At 44.1% G+C, this 18375-nt stretch overlaps 2 long non-coding RNA genes across 3 annotated transcripts; one reads left to right on the top strand and one right to left on the bottom strand.

Annotated features, from left to right (window-relative positions):
- Positions 1-7285: 7285 nt before the first annotated feature.
- On the top strand, positions 7286-11180 carry LOC136789493 (uncharacterized). The gene is made up of 3 exons (XR_010828221.1): positions 7286-7444; positions 8480-8566; positions 11043-11180. It is a non-coding gene; the product is annotated as an uncharacterized lncRNA (long non-coding RNA).
- On the bottom strand, positions 8060-13248 carry LOC136789492 (uncharacterized). Of its 2 annotated transcripts, none has more exons than XR_010828220.1 (4): positions 12775-13248; positions 9639-11531; positions 8971-9133; positions 8060-8241 (listed from the first exon to the last, which is right to left on the bottom strand). It is a non-coding gene; the product is annotated as an uncharacterized lncRNA (long non-coding RNA). The 2 variants fall into 2 exon arrangements; XR_010828219.1 differs by having other exon boundaries at positions 9639-11528.
- Between the last annotated feature and the right edge of the window lie 5127 nt (positions 13249-18375).

Below are 18375 nucleotides of genomic sequence, written 5' to 3'. Positions count from 1 at the left end.
AAGGCAAGATGGTTTTCTAAGGCTGTTTGGGATACTTTTTCTATTTCTGTTTGTATTCGACCAAGAGCATCAGTAGTGGCACTACTTAGGATTTCTAAAGTTGCAGAAATATTTACTATTGCTCTCTCAAGTTCTATTACTTCCATTGCAGGGATTAATGCCCTCCACAAAGTATGAAACCAGGTATTTCTGTTTGAAAGGGGATTATAAATTCCTCGTTTCTCCCGAGGTGTCATAAAGATGCCCTGTGATCTTAGCCAACCCCTTATGTCTGCATGTTTATAGAGTCTAACGTCTGGAACTACAGCTCCTAGTGCACAAGTCCCGTACCATCCAGGAGGAGGTGCTTTACATGCTCATGGACCACATAGCCAATATACTCCTCCCAGGGATATCCACCAATGGAGGTCGATAGGTCCACTTCTGTTTCCATAATTTTTTATGATAGTATAACTGGTGGTTTCAACTACAATCTTCGCTTTACGCTGTCCAATTAGATTCCAGGAACCTACATATGATCCCTGGGCCATATTCTCCTTACTTTTATTACTTGAGTACACACATGATATATTTTCTCTCTCAGTAGGGTACACAGGGATAGAGGGAGACTGTGGTGGAGGAGAAATACTGGCATTGCTTGACTTTGCTAATTACCACACATCTGTCTTATTTACAATCAGTGGTATGGCATAGATGGGAGTTCCCTCATGTGCTGAAGCAGGTACATGTATACACACCCAACAAGATGCTATGTTTGCAAAGCGGGTTAAGTTTAAAGCTAACTGAACTATAGAGTTCTGTGTCCAACTATTGGAACTGTAAGTCGACCCTGTTAAGGAAATTCTAATCAGAACAGAAATCATTTTGTCCTTTTAAACAGCAATTTCAAGTCCTCGGTCAGTTCTACTTGCCACAAAGTCTCTTTTGCTTCTTTTGATGGTAGGTCTTGCTTCTCCTCTGCTGGTGGTGGTGCTGCCTTCACACGAGCGTAGTGAATCCACGATTTGATCCCTTCCACCTTGATTGCAGTGTAGGTGTGGAGCAAGACAGCGTAGGGTCCTTTCCACTTCTCCTTTAAGAGGATCATCTTTCCAGGTTTTGAATCAGTACCTTATGTCCACGTCAGAATGGGTGTACCGGAACATCCAATGGAATTGGTAATTGCTCCTGTACATATATATGGAGAGAGGACAACACGGCAGACAAAGACAGCAAATATTGTCTGACCCAATCTTCCCCTCTGACATGCATTTGACTCCCTTCTGTCACCAATTCATTTACTGGATATGGTTTACCATATAATAATTCAAATGGGATAACTTTTTCTTTAGCTCTGGGGGCTATCCTAATTCTCATCAGAGCTATTGGTAGGGCTTCTGGCCACTTCAGCTGAGTTTCCTGGCAAATTTTGGTCAACTGTCTTTTTAGTGTTTGATTCATTCTTTCTACCTGCCCACTGGACTGTGGTCTCCAAGCAGTACGTAAATCCCACTTAATCTGTAATGCCCTCGATATTTCTTGAACTACTTGTGATATAAAATGAGGCCCGTTGTTTGAGGAAAGTCTCTCTGGTATTCCAAAGCGTGGGATTATTTCTTTCAATAAAGCCTTTACGACTTCCCTAGCTTTATTAGTTCAGCAGGGGAAGGCCTCTGGCCATCCAGTGAATGTGTATACCAGTACTAGAAGATATTGATATAGTCCTTGTCTAGGCAATTCAGAGAAGTCCAATGCCAATAATCCCCAGGCTTCATTCCTTTTCTTGTCTCCCCTGGTGATGGTTTTGGATGGATCTTGGGGTTCTTAGCATAGCATACAGGACATTTTCGCGCTATTTGGTTTGCTATAGTTTGCATTTTTGGTTCAATTGAAAAGCCCTATCCTGCTATCGCTATTCAGGCTATCCTGCCCATACAAAAGGAGTCACTGCTTTTAACACCTCTTCAGGGATCTGTAGCCTTTCCTCTGCCTTTGGTTCTGTCAATAAACAAATATGTGCCTTCCATGCATTCTCAGATGGAATTTTAACTGTTATTCTATTTGTGGAGAAGGTTACCTGTGCAGGTAGTTTGCATAGCAGATCCCTTCCCAACAAAGGGAGAGGACATTCAGGCGTATATAAGAACTGGTGTGTCAAAACATTCCGTCCGATCTCACAATCCATAGGTTTCACAATCCAAGCAAGCACACCTCTAACTTGAATAACCGTTATTTATACACAGAAAAATTGTGAAAGCTATCTCTTTGACTACTTTTGATTGGCTATTACAGCTCACCTAACTTACCTCTACTGAGATTGCACATTACAGAGGACCAGCGGGGGGTGGGGGAGTGGGGATGGGGGCAGACACGAAACGAAATCCAACATTAGCATACATTAGCATTTTAATTGGTGTGATTGTCTGTATGTTAATGACCCGTAATGAGCAAAAGGTTACTGTAGGTCAGTCTGGAACTCTTTTTCACCTTCTTTTTTACGTTTCATCCCTTATCTTCATTGCTTCTGTTAGCTCAAGGCTACCTGTCTCTCTCTTTCCTTATTTTCTCAGCTAAAAGACTACACAAGCTACAGAAAGACTACTGTTGTGGTTTAAACCGGCCAGAACATAAGCACCACACAGCCATTTGCCCACCCTTTCCCCTCCCTCCCTGGGATGGGGGAGAGAATCAGAAAAATGAAGCCTGTGGGCTGAGATAAAGACAGTTTATTAGGACAGAAAAGAAAGGAAAATAATAATAATAATGATAATAGTACTACTAATAATAACGTGTACAATTGCTCACCACCCAGCCTATCCCTGAGCAGACAGAACCCCACCCCGGCCAGCCACCCCATATTAATTGTTCAGCATGACGTCAGATGGTATGGAATACCCCTTTGGCCAGTTGGGGTCAGCTGTCCTGGGTCTGTCCCCTCCCGATTCCTACTGCACCCTCAGCCTGCCCACTGGCAGGACTGTATGAGAAGCTGAAAAGTCCTTGGCTTAGTGTAAGCACTGCTCTGCAACAATGAAAACATCAGTGCGTTATCAACATTATTCTCATCCTAAATCCCAAACACAGCACCCTACCAGCTACTAGGAGGAAAATTAACTCTATCCTAGCTGAAACCAGGACATATATCCACCCCTTATTCCCTAACATTTATGTCATGCTCAGGTTACACCCTTTCCAATACATTCTAATTAATCACCATTTTCATCTACGGTATATGGAATGTCCACTGAGTTTGCATAGTCCGTGAGTGACTTCGGACTCCATCTGTCACAGCATTCTTTTATGGCAGAAGAGATGGTGTGTGATGTTAAACTGTCACACGCTGAGGCCCATTCTCATTCCGTCACACTGCCGTGCTTCTCCAATTCTATCAAAATTTGTTCATTATTATCTGCGTGACTGTTACTGTGATACCATTAATTGGACATTGACATATAGCAATCACAATGGTGACGACATACAGTATTAGATAATAATTAACATAATACAATTCAACTCATGGGCTATTCTCACCCAGTATTAAATCCGCTTGAGGTACACACCGGACCTCCCCATTCTTTTGCATTACCCACCAAGTGCATCCAGGTCCCTGAGCAAAAGCAATTCCACGAATGGGTTTGCCTTTTCCTGAGGCAGGAGTAGCCCAGATTGTCTTATCCAGCATGTTTTTTATGTGCACTACAGGGACTTTGTCTCCTTCTACAGTACATAACAGGTTTGATTGGGCAGGTATAGCTCAGCTGACAGATCCCCTAGTGCTGACTAACCAGGTGGCCTTTGCCAAATGCGTATCCCAATGTTTGAATGTCCCAGCACCCATTGCTTTCAGTGTAGTCTTTAACAGTCCATTGTATTGCTGAACTTTTCCAGAGGCTGGTGCATGATAGGGGATGTGATACACCCACTCAATACCATGCTCTTTGGCCCAAGTGTCTATAAGGTTGTTTCGGAAATGAGTCCCGTTGTCTGACTCAATTCTCTCTGGGGTGTCATGTCGTCACAAGACTTGCTTTCCAAGGCCCAGGATACTGTTCCGGGCGGTGGCATGGGGCACAGGATATGTTTCCAGCCATCCGGTGGTTGCTTCCACCATTGTAAGTACGTGGCGCTTTCCGTTGTGGGTTTGAGGGAGTGTGATGTAATCAATCTGCCAGGCCTCTCCATATTTATATTTCAGCCATCGTCCTCCATACCAAAGAGGCTCTTACCTCTTGGCTTGCTTGAACGTAGCACATGTTTCACAATCACAAACCTGTACTATAGTGTCCATGGTCAGGTCCACCCCTCGATCACGAGCCCATCTGTAGGTTGCATCTCTACCTTGATGGCCTGAGGTGTCATGGGCCCATTGAGCTATAAATAATTCACCTTTATGTTGCCAGTCCAGGTCCACCTGAGCCACTTCAACCTTAGCAGCCTGATCCACCTGCTGGTTGTTTTGATGTTCTTCAGTAGCCCGATTCTTGGGCACATGAGCATCTACCTGGCGTGCCTTTACCAACAGGTTCTCTACCCTGGCGGCAATATCTTGCCACAACGCAGCATCCCAGATGGGCTTGCCCCTGCGCTGCCAGTTGTTCTGCTTCCATTGCTGTAACCACCCCCACAGGGCATTTGCTACCATCCATGAATCAGTATAGAGATAGAGAACTGGCCACTTTTCTCGTTCAGCAATATCTAAAGCCAGCTGAATGGCTTTCACTTCTGCAAACTGACTCGATTCACCTTCTCCCTCAGCAGCTTCTGCAACTCGTCGTGTAGGACTCCATACAGCAGCTTTCCATCTCCGATGCTTTCCCACAATACGACAGGACCCATCAGTGAACAGGGCATATTTCTTCTCATTTTCCGGTAGCTTGTTGTACAGTGGGGCTTCTTCAGCACGGACCACCTCCTCCTCTGATGATATCCCAAAGTATTTGCCTTCTGGCCAGTCCATAATCACTTCCAGGATTCCTGGGCGACTGGGGTTTCCTATTCGAGCCCGCTGAGTAATCAGGGCAACCCACTTGCTCCATGTAGCATCAGTTGCATGATGTGTAGAGGGGACCCTTCCTTTGAACATCCAGCCTAGTACCGGCAGTCGGGGTGCCAGGAGGAGCTGCGCTTCAGTACCGACCACTTCCGAAGCAGATCGAACTCCTTCATATGCTGCCAATATCTCCTTTTCAGTTGGAGTATAGCGGGCCTCAGATCCTCTGTATCCCTGACTCCAAAACCCCAGGGGTCGACCTCGAGTTTCCCCAGGTTCTTTCTGCCAGAGGCTCCAGGTGGGGCCATTCTCCCCGGCTGCGGTGTAGAGCACATTCTTTACATCTGGTCCTGTTCGGACTGGCCCAAGGGCTACTGCATGAACTATTTCCTGCTTAATTTGTTCAAAGGCTTGTCGTTGCTCAGGGCCCCATTCAAAAGCATTCTTCTTACGGGTTACTTGGTAGAGCGGGTTTACAATCAGACTGTAATTTGGAATGTGCGTTCTCCAAAACCCCACGACACCTAGGAAAGTTTGTGTTTCTTTTTTGCTAGTTGGTGGAGACATAGCTGTTATTTTGTTGATCACATCCATTGGGATTTGACGACGTCCATCTTGCCATTTTATTCCTAAAAATGGGATCACTTGTGAAGGTCCTTTGACTTTGTTTTATGGCAAAACCGGCCTTCAGAAGGATTTGGACTATTTTCGTCCCTTTCTCGAAAACTTCCTCTGCTGTGTCACCCCACACAATGATGTCATCGATGTACTGCAGGTGTTCAGGAGCTCCCCCCTGCTCCAGCGCAGACTGGATCAGTCTGTTGCAAATGGTAGGACTATGTTTCCACCCCTGGGGCAGGCGATTCCAGGTGTATTGGACACCCCTCCAAGTATAAGTAAACGGTGGCCTGCTTCAGCATTATTCCCTTATGGGTGGCAGCTCCTGCCAGACCTACTGCTCCTGCGTGGGCTCCTCTCCAAGAGCTGCAGTTTTGGTCCAGAGTCTGCTCCAACATGTGTTCTCCATGGGCTGCAACCTCCATCAGGCCATATCTACCTGCTCCATTGTGGCTCTCCATGAGCTGCAGCATGGATATCTGCTCCAGCATGGTACACCCTGGGCTGCAGGGGGACAGCTGCTCCACCAGTGTCGTCTCCATGGGCTGCAGGGGAACTTCTGCTCTGGACCTGGAACACCTCTTCCTTCTCCTTCTTCACTAACCTTGGTGTCTGCAGGGTTGTTTCTCTCTACATTTTCTCATTCTTCTCTCCCGTCTGCTCCTGCACAGCCTTTTTTTCTCTTTCTTAAATATGTTCTCACAGAGGCACAATCAGCATTGCTCATTGGCTCAGCTTTGGCCTGCAGCAGGTCCCTTTTTATCTGTCTGGAGCTGGCCCTTATCTAACATGGGGCAGCTTCTGGACTCCTCTCACACAGACCACCGCTGCATCCCTCCCACCTGCCCCTTTTTGTCAGCTGCAACCAAATCTGACTGACAGATGGAGGTCTCCAAAAGTTAACTAAGTTCAAGTCTTGTGACAGTTAGTGGGGAGCCACGTAGAAGAGAGGGACTGTACTAATGAGGAAATGTGGGAAGGGGTAGGAGGGAAGGATATTTTCTGTCTGTTATACTGACAGTTCATCAGTACCAGCATACTGGCTAGTCCATCCTACACATGCAATTTGAAACCAACTTCATAATACTTTTTCACTCTGCTGTCAGTGCAAAGACGTGGGAAGGAGCTTGTGGTAACACATAGGGTTTACTGGATATGGGAAAGAACTAGAAATAGAGTTGAACTATGTCTTGGTTCCTGCTATAAGTATTTTGAAACAGTTATCACAGAATTACAGAATGTTAGGGACTGGAAGGGACCTTGAAAGATCATCTAGTCCAACCCCGCTGCCAGAGCAGGAACATCTAGATCACATTACACAGGAACACCCAGATCACGTCACACAGTTCATAGTACAATTGTGGCTACACTGCCTTTGTACTTCACTGTGGGAAAGGAATTCGCAGGGAGCTTTGCGCTGTTTCACACGTCCCTGAATTAGAGATAATGAGGAAACAAGTGGTAGAACCAAAAACTTGAGCAAGGTCGAGATAAAGTAAATTGGCTACAGTGTTAAAGATGAGCTTTGGGCAGTGGCCAATTGCTGGCTGGCTCGAGGCGTGTCTGAGGCTCTCTAACCAATTGTATGACAGATTCGGGTGCGTGGACAGTGCGTGGGGCTATGGGGAAAGTATATGTAGTAGTGAAAAAGGGCAATAAATGTCTCCTGTTCAAGAGCCATCAGGAGTCCGTGTCTTTCATGCCTTCACTTCACAGTCCTCAATTGCGAGAATAGCCTTTTTGGTGGCTACTGCAATTAGAGTAATCCAGGCTTAGTGTGGCCTTTCACTGGGTAGAGACCAAAAGAGGGAAGAATGAAAGATGAGTTACCTTTGCCTGACTTTAACCAGTTTTCAGGTAAATACAGAGTACTAACTTTCTGTCAACTTTCTTAAGATTTCTCTGTTTTCATAAACTTAAATATTTATAAGCAAGCAATGCGTTTTGAGGAGCAGTTAGCTAGGCTCCATTGAAATACACCTTTGATCCACTTTTTTTCTACACTAAAAATACTTTTTCAACTACATGTAGGCAAGATGGTGTTCAGCTTTAGATGTTAGGTATCAGGTTACTTTCCATTTTGTATCACTACAGAGGAATAAGCTGCTTTCCTAATGTTTTTGCTTCACTATTGAAGATAAATTTAACAGTAGCAACTGAAACTGCTATTGCCTCAAGCATTCTGCATCAGCAATTTGTTTGAGATTAGTCATAGCATGCTAAGTACATTTTAAGTGGAATTAAAAATATAAATGCTCTGCAGTAAAATTGTATTGACATTAATGTGTTTAAAACAAACTAAATATACACTATTAAGGATGTAGTTTTGCTGGACAGGTTGAAGGTCAGAAAGATTAAAAGCTGGTATATTAAATGAATGGATGGGGAAAAGGTGTGAAGCAGGCTGTCAACATATAAACCAAGACTGGTGGCAGTTGGAGACACAATAAACAAAATAATCATCTGCCCAGGTAGCATTTTTAATAGAAAATTTTTCACAATCACTTTCTATCATCTTCATATTGTTCTTTGTTGGCTAGACGATTTTTTTCGGTAGAACACTGTATCCTGTTGGATTGCTGTTTCATAAAGCCACTGGTTGTCCATCTGGAAACAGTAAGAACTCATAGACAGAAGAAATCTTTGGATATCACCTGAAAGAGTCAAATGAGTTACATTGAGAATGCCATCTGTTGCCACTAACATTGTTTTACAAAAGTTTTTAACTTCTTTCTTGGGAATGGAAAAGTGACAGTAATAGAACCAACAGATGTAAGTGATGACCAGGCAAAGATTTTTTCATTTTTATTCTTTTTATTATGTGGGGACGACAGAATTAACAAAGAATGCAGTAGAGACACAGGTTGAGACCCCTTACTTCTATCTTTACAGTGAGTGAAGAAGTTCTGCAAAGGAGTTCTGAAAGCCCCCTCCTTATCTTCAGGAGCAGTGCTGGTGACTACATTAAATGGGGCGAAGGTCTGTATGTGAGTTATTTTCCAGATAGCAGTGCTGGAGGAGATTGAAAGAAAAGAAATACTGTGAGAAGTTAGAGATTGGCTGACTAGAGAAAGATGAAAAAATCTTGGTGAAGAACGAGAGAAAGAAAAGACACTAGAAAAAAGAGAAGGGTTATAAAAGAGAGAAGATAGTGGAGATGTCAGGTAGATCCAATATATAGGAGCAGTGGAACTGGGAATAAAAAGGACTCAGAAAGAGAAGGAGGATTGCCAGTTTTTTCCTCCTCCTTTTAATTTATCTAGTTCTTTTTTAGAATAAAGTATTGTATAACTTCCTTGATTTCAATTATTATGAGTTGTTATATCCTAAAGCAGCAAATTCCAAATGGTGAGGTGTAAACCCAGGTGTGGTGTGGAACCTACCTGGTGAAGCCCTCTTGTCCCTGAAGAGGCAGCATGGGTGTTGCTGCTGCTGCTCCTGCATGCTGGGGATCCAAGGCAGAGCCCACTGCAACGGTGACACGGGGTCCTGCCTGTCCCTGGTGTGCCTGGTTGAGTGAGAGTCCTGCCAGGACCAGCAGCATAGCTGGCAGAGCAAATGAGAAGTGGTGACAGGTCTGGGAGGCTAAACTCAGTGATCTATGGAATACCACTAATTTTTCAAAGAGCATCTTCAGCTAAAAAGAGTCTGGAAAAGGCTGGCCTAGAAATTGCAGAGGTTATCGGATTGTGTGATAGCTGGAAGTTCCATGCACAAAGAATGTATGTCCGTTGTGCCTAGAGTGATTACCAAATCCTTTAAAAAAGGATCAAGAGTAGTTTCAAGGTTCTGGATACAAGGGAGACCCAAGTGTTGTGGTTTAACCTGGCTGGCAGCTAAACACCACACAGCCGTTCGCTCACCCTCCCCCCTCCCTCTCTGGGATGGGGGAGAGAAACGGGAAAGCGAAGCCGGTGAGTTGAGATAAAGACAGTTTACTAAGACAGGAATATAATAATAACAATAATAATAATAATAATAGTGATAATGATAATAGTATTAATAATAATAATGTGTAAGAAAACAAGTGATGCACAATGCAATTGCTCACCACCCGCTGACCGATGCCCAGCCTATCCCCGAGCAGCCGGCCCCCCCACCCCGGCCAGCCACCCCTATATATTGTTTAGCATGACGTCAGATGGTATGGAATACCCCTTTGGCCAGTTTGGGTCAGCTGTCCTGGGTCTGTCCCCTCCCAGCTCCTGCTGCACCCCCAGCCTGCTCGCTGGCAGGACAGAGCGAGAAGCTGAAAAGTCCTTGGCCTGGTGTAAACACTGCTCTGCAACAATTAAAACATCAGCATGTTATCAGCGCTCTTCTCATCCTAATCCAAAACATGAGGAAAAATTAACTCTATCCTAACTGGAACCAGGACATATATCCACCCCTTATTCCATACCATTTATGTCATGCTCAGGTTACACTCTTTCCAATACATTCTAATTAATCACCGTTTTCATCTATGGTATATAGCAATCATGGTAGTGATGACATACAGTATTATATAATAATTAACATACTACAATTCAACTCATGGGCTATTCTCACCCAGTATCAAATCCGCTTGAGGTACACACCGGACCTCCTCATTCTTTTGCATTACCCACCAAGTGCATCCAGGTCCCTGAGCAAAAGCAATTCCACGAATGGGTTTGCCTTTTCCTGAGGCAGGAGTAGCCCAGACTGTTTTACCCAGCATGTTTCTTACGTGCACTACAGGAACTTTATCCCCTTCTACAGTGCGTAACAGGTTTGATTGGGCAGGTCCAGCTCGGTTGGCAGATCCCCTGGTATTGACTAACCAGGTGGCCTTTGCCAAATGTGTATCCCAATTTTTGAATGTCCCAGCACCCATTGCTTTCAGTGTAGTCTTTAACAGTCCATTGTATTGCTGAACTTTTCCAGAGGCTGGTGCATGATAGGGGATGTGATACACCCACTCAATACCATGTTCTTTCGCCAAAGTGTCTATAAGGTTGTTCCCTCAGGTACTGAATTCCCTTCTCCATGGTGGTCCATTTGCCTGGTAGACATACAAGTTCTTCCTTGAAGGGATACCTTTCCTGCACAGCTGACAGGAGACGCCTCCAGAGGCTGCGAGATCGTGCTCCATCTCCAATTGCTTTGTCAATGCATGCGTCCCTAGCAAGGGATCCCAGCCGCCTGGCTTCCCTGCCCTCTAATTCCACACAACTGGCTCCGGTGTCCCAGCACCGGAGCAGCCAGGTGGCAAGCTGCTCACCTATACAGCGACCAAAATCTTTTTGCACATCTCGTACCTCATGCTGGTATAGGGTTTGGGTAGTTACTGTTGATTTTTCGACATCCTCATCTTCATCCTCCTGCACATTTGATGGCCCAGCCTCGTCTTCTCTATACCTAGACCTGGCAGAAGACTGTCTGCGTTCTAAACGACCTGAGCCTCTATACCATTTTTTCACCTTGTCTACAGGGGCAATTTGCACTGCTACAGCTCTTTTCTCTGACCCAGCCACAGGGTCTGCCACAGGGGTTGGAATACCCTCTGCAGGGTCAACTTGCACTGCTACAGCTCATTTCTCTGACCCAGCCACAGAAGCGGGAGTGGCTGCAGGATCTGGGGTGGCTGCAGGGGCTGGAGCGGCTGCAGGGGCTGGAGTGGCTGCAGGAGCAGGAACTGGAACAGCTGAAGGAGCTGGAACTGGAACGGCTGCAGGAACTGGAACTGGAACAGCTGCAGGAGCTGGAAGTGGAAGGGCTGCAGGAGCTTGAGCGGCTGCGGGACCTGGAGCGGCTGTAGGAGCTGGAACTGGAATGGCTGCGGGAGCTGGAGCGGCTGCAGGAGCTGGAACTGGAGCGGCTGCAGGAGCTGGAGCGCTGCGGGAGTTGGAACTGGAGCGGCTGCGGGAGCTGGAACCTTGTCCTTGTCCTGGACCAAGTCCTTTTCTTGGTGTAAGCACTGCTGTGCAACAATTAAAACATGAGCATGTTATCAGCACTCTTGTCATCCTAATCCAAAACAGAGCACCCTACCAGCTACTATGAGGGAAAATTAACTCTATCCTAACTGAAACCAGGACACCAAGGATACGCCTGTATGCATACCAGAATGTCCTGATAAAAATACATGTTGCAGTATTTTGCCTAAAACTTTTTTTTTTCTTTTTTCTCAAAACTCTGCTCAAAGAGGTGGCAACATATCCTCATCTAGAGAATGAAAAAACACCAAATTCATTCTGTAATCAGGTCATCTAGATTTGTACTAGTTTTGACACAGCTGTGTTTTTTGTGTGCCCTCTTATAATGTATCCTTAGAAGAAATACAATAACTGATCCATTAGGACACACAGTCCCAAAGTGCTCAACCATGATGATATAAAAATAGAGCAACTGATTACTTGCTTTCCAGAAAGTTATATTTTTAAATAACATTACCAAAAGCGCAAATGGTGACATGACAAATGTAAATTGCACAAAGTATAAGAACTATATACATTATGAAACATTTCAGTATTGCGAATAAGAGGTGTTTTTTCTCCTCAATAAAAAACACTGCTCTTTCTCCCCAGTAAAAAAGGCTGTTGAACACAGTGAACTCAAAGCTGATTTCAAAATGGAAGATGGAATGATGAACATTTCAGGCGTAAGTGAAAAAATTACTCTCTCAAAAAAAGAAAGAATGAATAATTGAACATGTGTTTACTTAGATATTGTAAATTCATCAAAGGACAAATATCCCTGGAAAGTGTTCCAGTACAAGCTGTAAACATTCTTTCTAAGGAAACATTTTTAGAAAGGCATTAAGTGATCTTTCCTGGACAAAATAGCCCCCTAAACTTCTTTAAGAGGTGTAAGGAGAGATGAGCCTGAAAAAACTTCACAGTTCTAAACAGTTATAAACTGAGCTAAGTTAGTTTACAGCATGTGAAGTATTGAATTTGGTTGAATGGCAGCAGAGCTCTTGCTTTAGCATGTGTTTCTTCATGATCCTCAGAGGCACTCTGACTGCTGGCCAGAATCATCATACTAAGGCATTTATTGCGCAACCTTTCTTGTGCTTTCTGTTGCAGCTTGAAAACAATAATGTCATAGTTTGGGACCAAATTGTGTCTGATCTTATTGCAGATGTAAAAGGTGTGGAGACTACGCAATGTCATCTTAGTCTTTTTGCATATCATTGGGCTTCGAAAATTGTTAATTCTCACCTGATATCAAAGATGGAAGAGTAGGGAGGACATGGTAACTGTGGTCCTCTCTGCTATCTCTGCAAGCCTGGGCATCAGGAAGGACACTTCCAGATAGGCACACAGGGGATCTCAGAGAGGTACTTCGTACTGCACTGGGCACACTGTCACAAAAAAGAAAGTACACTCTAAGCTCCGATGAGAGTTATAACAATGTAAAAAAAGACATGGAAAATTTTCCCTTCCCTGATAATAATAGTGCTGGCACTTCTATGTATCCTCTTAGGGAGGTCCCAGCACGAAAGGGACAAATATGTTATGTGAACTCCCTCCCCTTAACAGCAGAGAGCTTAGGCGTTTTAAGAAGGAAATGAACCCTTTGATTTAGGACCCTATAGGACTAGCGGAACAGTTAGATCAGTTTCTAATGCCTAATTTGTATTCCTGGGGGGAAATTATGTCAGTCCTGAGTATGTTATTCACTAGAAAGGAGCAGGGAATGATTAGGTTGGCAGCTAAGCAAGAATGGGAAAGAATCAACACCCCCCCCCCCCCCCCCCCCCCCCCCCCCGACCGTGAGTAATTCCAGTAGAGCAGAAATATCTGCTTGCCGACCCTAACTGGGATAATAACAACCCACAGCACAGAAATCATGAGAGACTTAGGGGATATAATAACAATGGGAATTAGGGAAGCAGTACCAAAGTCCCAGAATTTTGTCAAGGCATTTGAAGTCCAACAACAAAAGGATGAATGCCTAATGACTTTCTGGAAAGACTTGGGGTCAGAACGAGAAAGTACTCGGAGATGAATCCTGAGGACCCAGTAGCCCAAGGGCTCTTGAAAGTTCATTTTGTGACTAAAGCCTGGCCAGATACACAGAAAAAGCTCCAGAAGGTGGGAGGATGGAGCAAACAGTCACTGGAAGCCCTCCTGTGGTGATTCGTGGAAGAACTCTACAACTCAAAGCAAATGAGTTATAAAGTAGGTATGTGGTTTATTTAAGTGTTGGGCGCATGCGGGATAGCTCCCAAAGGCAGGTGCACCCCAACGCAGCAACTTGCCTTGGTTATATGCAGTAAAGAGTTACATATGCACGAAGTTTCCCAATACACTTATACATACGCATAACTTATCCCTGCTTCATATTATAATTAGTTCCAAGAACTAATCTACATGTGGTCCTCCCATCCACGCCTGCGTACTGCTCTCTGGTGGTCATCTCTGGTGGTCTCTTAAGATGAAGTAAGTCTTTTCCTTCCTCTTCCTCATATCTGAACTTTTCACCTTTTTCCCTGGAGCTTGTGCTTTTAAATCCTTGGCCTTTGTCCAAACCACAGGAGCAGTTTCAGCCGTTCTTGAGACAGGTTCTTCATCTTTATCAAGAACTATCCTTTGTGAGGGGCCCCAAAACTTCTCGCTTCGGTTAATTTGCACAATAGTTAGCAGCAACATCTACTAGTTCAATACAACAATTCATTAATCAGCATCCCATCTACTAAGATTCTCTTAACTCCCTCTCTCAGTGGGAGGCCCAGAAGGTGTATGTCAGGAGGGGAGATGAGAAGGAAAAGCAGAGTGAAACTAATGGTCTTCCCAGTGGACCAGATAGTGAGGCAGAGGGCTGGAGATATAGGAAGAAAATCTTCAGGGGGAGTCAGGGCCAGAATGGAAGGGAGAGGAAGAGAGATGAAGGAATGGCAGGCAAGGAAAGCTACCTGTGCTGCAGTCTAAATCCAGGCAGGGACAGGCTTTGGTAAGATGTTTTAAGTGTGGCCGGGCCGGCCACTTCAAGTAGGAATATCTGGAGTAGAAGAAGGAGGAGAGATTGGTGTTATAAATTCAGAATACGGGAGTTGGGGCTTCTCAAAAAGCTGGTCCTACTGAGAACACTTGATAAATATAGTGGTTGGACCTAATGAAGAAGTTGAAAATTTTAGTAGATACTGGAGCAGCTAGGTCATCACTGGCCCATAAAGTATCAGGTCTTAAATTAACTAATGAAACCCTAAAGGTGACAGGGGTAGAAGGGACTGGGATAACAATGCTACTTTTTGGGGACACCAAGCTGAGACTAGGGGATAAAACAATCACTGAGTAATTATTATATGTACCCGAGGCAGGGACTAATTTGTTGGGAAGGGATTTGATGATGAAATTGGGTATTCAAATAGTAAGTTGTCAGAATGGAATAATGGTGTCAATGAAGTTATTGACAGAAGATGATGAAAAAGAAACAGACCCCATAGTTTGGGTCAAGGAAGGAAATAGAGGAGGGCTTAATATCAATACCCTGAAGACAGGTATGCAGGAAGGATATGAGGCAATAAAGCAGAAGCAATACCCCATCTCATCTGAGGGAAGAACTGGTCTTAAATCAGTGGTAAAAAGGCTGATTAAAGGTGGATTATTGGAGCCATGCACGTCTCCTTTTAACACTCCTATCCTGCCAGTAAGAAAGGCTGACAGTTCTTACCGACTGGTAGAGGATCTAAGAAAAATTAAAGAGATAGTGAGGATGTGCCACTCTGTGGTTCCAAATCCATACACTCTGATGAGCAAGATCCCACATGAGCATAAGTGGTTTAGCGTGATATATTTAAAAGATGCCTTTTGGGCTTGTCTATTGGGCCTGACCCTGCGAGCAAAAACATATTCTCCTTCGAGTGGGAAGACCCTGAAACAGGGCAGAAGAAACAATACAGATGGACAGTACTACCTCAGGGGTTTACAGAGTCACCAAATTTATTTGGGCGAGTTCTAGAGCAGATTTTGGAGCAATTCTGTTAGCGTAGCAACCACATAACCACCAAGTGATTATATGAAGGTGCTTTATTCAGCGCTGGAAGCCGGGGCAGGTGCCCAAATCTGGCTTCAAGTCCCGTTACTTCCCAGCCATTATTTATACATCCAACATTACGTAAGGTATACATATTCATTACAGGTTGCAACATCAGCCTCGCTTTTCATTCTAATTAGCTCCCCTCCCCTTTGCACATGCGTGGCGCACTCTGGTGGTCGTCCAGGTGGTCGTCCAGATGAAGTAAGGAGTCTTCCTCTTCGCTAAACTTTTCACCTTTCTATTCGACGCATGCTCTCTCTCCGCTCCTCGGTTCTGCTTCAACTCATTTCATCATCTCCAGGCCCTTATCCAAGGTCAGGTTGTACCTATTCCCTCCCAGGGTTCCCCTCCAACGATTCTTTTGATTGTTCAATGTGCTCCCTAAGTTTCCAGTATACATAGATTACTTGATAATGTAAGTACATTTAATGATATTTAATTATACCGTATGATCCATCACCTGAGAAACATTAATAGAACATCCATTCGATTCTCCCCAACACTAACAATTCCAACCTCCAGTGGAGGTGTTACTGTTACAATGTGTGGATGATCTTTCATTGTCAGGACAGGAGAAAACAGTTGTGAAGGAAGCCATGAACAAGCTATTCAGCTTTCTGAGAAAACAGGGCTTGAGAGTATTGCAAAATAAATTACAATATGTGGAAAGAGAAGTCAAGTATTTAGGGCATCCAGTGTCTTAGGGAGAATGAAGAATAAATACAGAGAGGATTCAGGGAATTGTTGAGTTACCCCTACCCAAAACTAAGAGAGAACTAAGAAAGCTTTTGGGGTTAATGGGATAATGTCAATTACGGATAGAAGCATATGCTCAAAAGACAAAAGAGTTGTATCTTAAGTTATTAGAGGAGGAGCCTAATATACTTGAATGGACAGAAGAGGAAAATGATTTAACAGAAGAATTGAAGCAGAGCTTAATCACAGCACCAGTCTTAGCTCTTCCCGCATTAAATAAGCCTTTTTATCTCTTTGCTACTGTGGATTGGGAAGCAGCACTGGGAGTATTCACCCAGGAGTGGGGGGGGACAAGCGGCAGCCAGTGGCTTATTTATCTAAACTGCTGGACCTAGTTTCCAGAGGATGGCCTGAATTTGTTCAAGCTGTAGCTGCAACTGCTATTCTGGTGGAAGAGAGCAGGAAATTAACCTTTGGGGGTCGTCTGATAGTTACTACACCACACCAGGTTAAGACGCTCTTGACTCAGAGAGCTGGGCGCTGGCTGACTGATTCTAGGATTTTGAAATATGAGGCAACACTGATTGAGAGGGATGATTTAGTGTTAACCACAAAATCATGCTTGAATCCAGCTGCATTCCTATGGAGAGGAGAAAGGGCTGGAGAGGATATAGAACATAACTGCCTGGATTTAATCGAATGTCAGACTGTGAGAAACTAAGTTGTGTTTTTGCAGTAGAGAATTACTTTTCTGTATTCCAAAGTAGTTGTGTAGCCATAATAAGGAGAAATGCTAAGTAGATAAGTGGACAGTAGAAGGCCTCACTGTTCCAAAATAAGGTGGGAGCTTGAGAGAAACAGGATGAGCAGTGCTGGAACAGTAAAACAAAGATCACAAGTTCTCAAAACAGAAGAAAGGGAAAAAAAAGGGAAAAAGGAGAAATTAAAGGGTTGAAAAAACAAGGGTTGAAAAAAAGAAAAATTGTACGTCTATGGTATAGAGGAGTGTCGAGTAGCTTGTGAACCTGTAGTACTCAGCCAATGAGGAAACAGGGGAGGTGATAAGGTGTCAGGTAATAGGGAATAAAAGGTTATGATTTGTTTACTAAAATGTGCTCCTGATTGACAGGACGCCCGCCACTGCAATCGCAAATAAAATAGCTTCATAGAAGATCCTGTCTGAAGAAAATTATTTGAGATTTTTCTCACAAGACTAAAGTGAGACCTAATTTACAAGATATTCCCCTTGAGGAAGGAGATATTCTGTTTCGATGGATCCTCAAGGGTAGTACAGGGAAAAAGGTGTACTGGATATGCTATAGTTGATGGATTAAGTGAGGAAGTAAAAGAGATGAGCTGACTGCCCAATAACTGGTCAGCCGAAACATGAATTATATGCCTTGAATCAGGCACTCAAACTTCTTGAAGGAAAAGAGGGAACCATCTGTATCAATTCGAGATATGCATATTTGGTGGTTCACACATTCGGAAAATCTGGGAGGAACTGTGGTGGTTTTACCGTGCTAGGCAGCTGAACACCACAACCGCTCTCTCACTCCCCCTCCTTAGATGAGGAGGGGAAGAAGTAAAGGAAAGAACAACTCACGGGTTGAGATAAGGATGATTTAATTAAAGGGAAAAAAAAAGAAATAATTATTAAGGAAAGATTATTATTAATTAAACAATTTAACTAAACAAATAACAATTTAAATAAAGGGGGAAAATAGGAAAGGGGAAAAGGGAGGGGGAAAGGGAAAACTAAACAAAACAAGTAAAGGCTATGTGGAAGTGCAGAGGAAAGAAATTACTCTCTACTTCCCACAAATGAGCGGTGCTTGACCACGTCCTTGAAGCAGGGCCTCAACGCACGTAGCCGGTGTTCGGGAGGAGGACAGACGTTTTCACAACGAGAGCCCACCCCTCCCCTCTTCCTCCTTTTTCCACCTTTTATTGCTGAGTGTGACATCATATGGTATGGAATATCCCTTTGGTTGGTTTAGGTCAGCTACCCTGGTGATGTTTCTTTTCTCACATCTTTGCCCACCCCTAGGGGGGTTAGAGAGAGTCCTGATACTGTGCCAGCA

The sequence above is a fragment of the Anser cygnoides genome, unplaced genomic scaffold (assembly GCF_040182565.1).
Source record: "Anser cygnoides isolate HZ-2024a breed goose unplaced genomic scaffold, Taihu_goose_T2T_genome scaffold_51_1, whole genome shotgun sequence".
Lineage (NCBI taxonomy): Eukaryota > Metazoa > Chordata > Aves > Anseriformes > Anatidae > Anser > Anser cygnoides.
The sequence above is the reverse complement of the archived record's forward strand: the minus strand, read 5'-3'. Positions and strand labels throughout refer to the sequence as shown.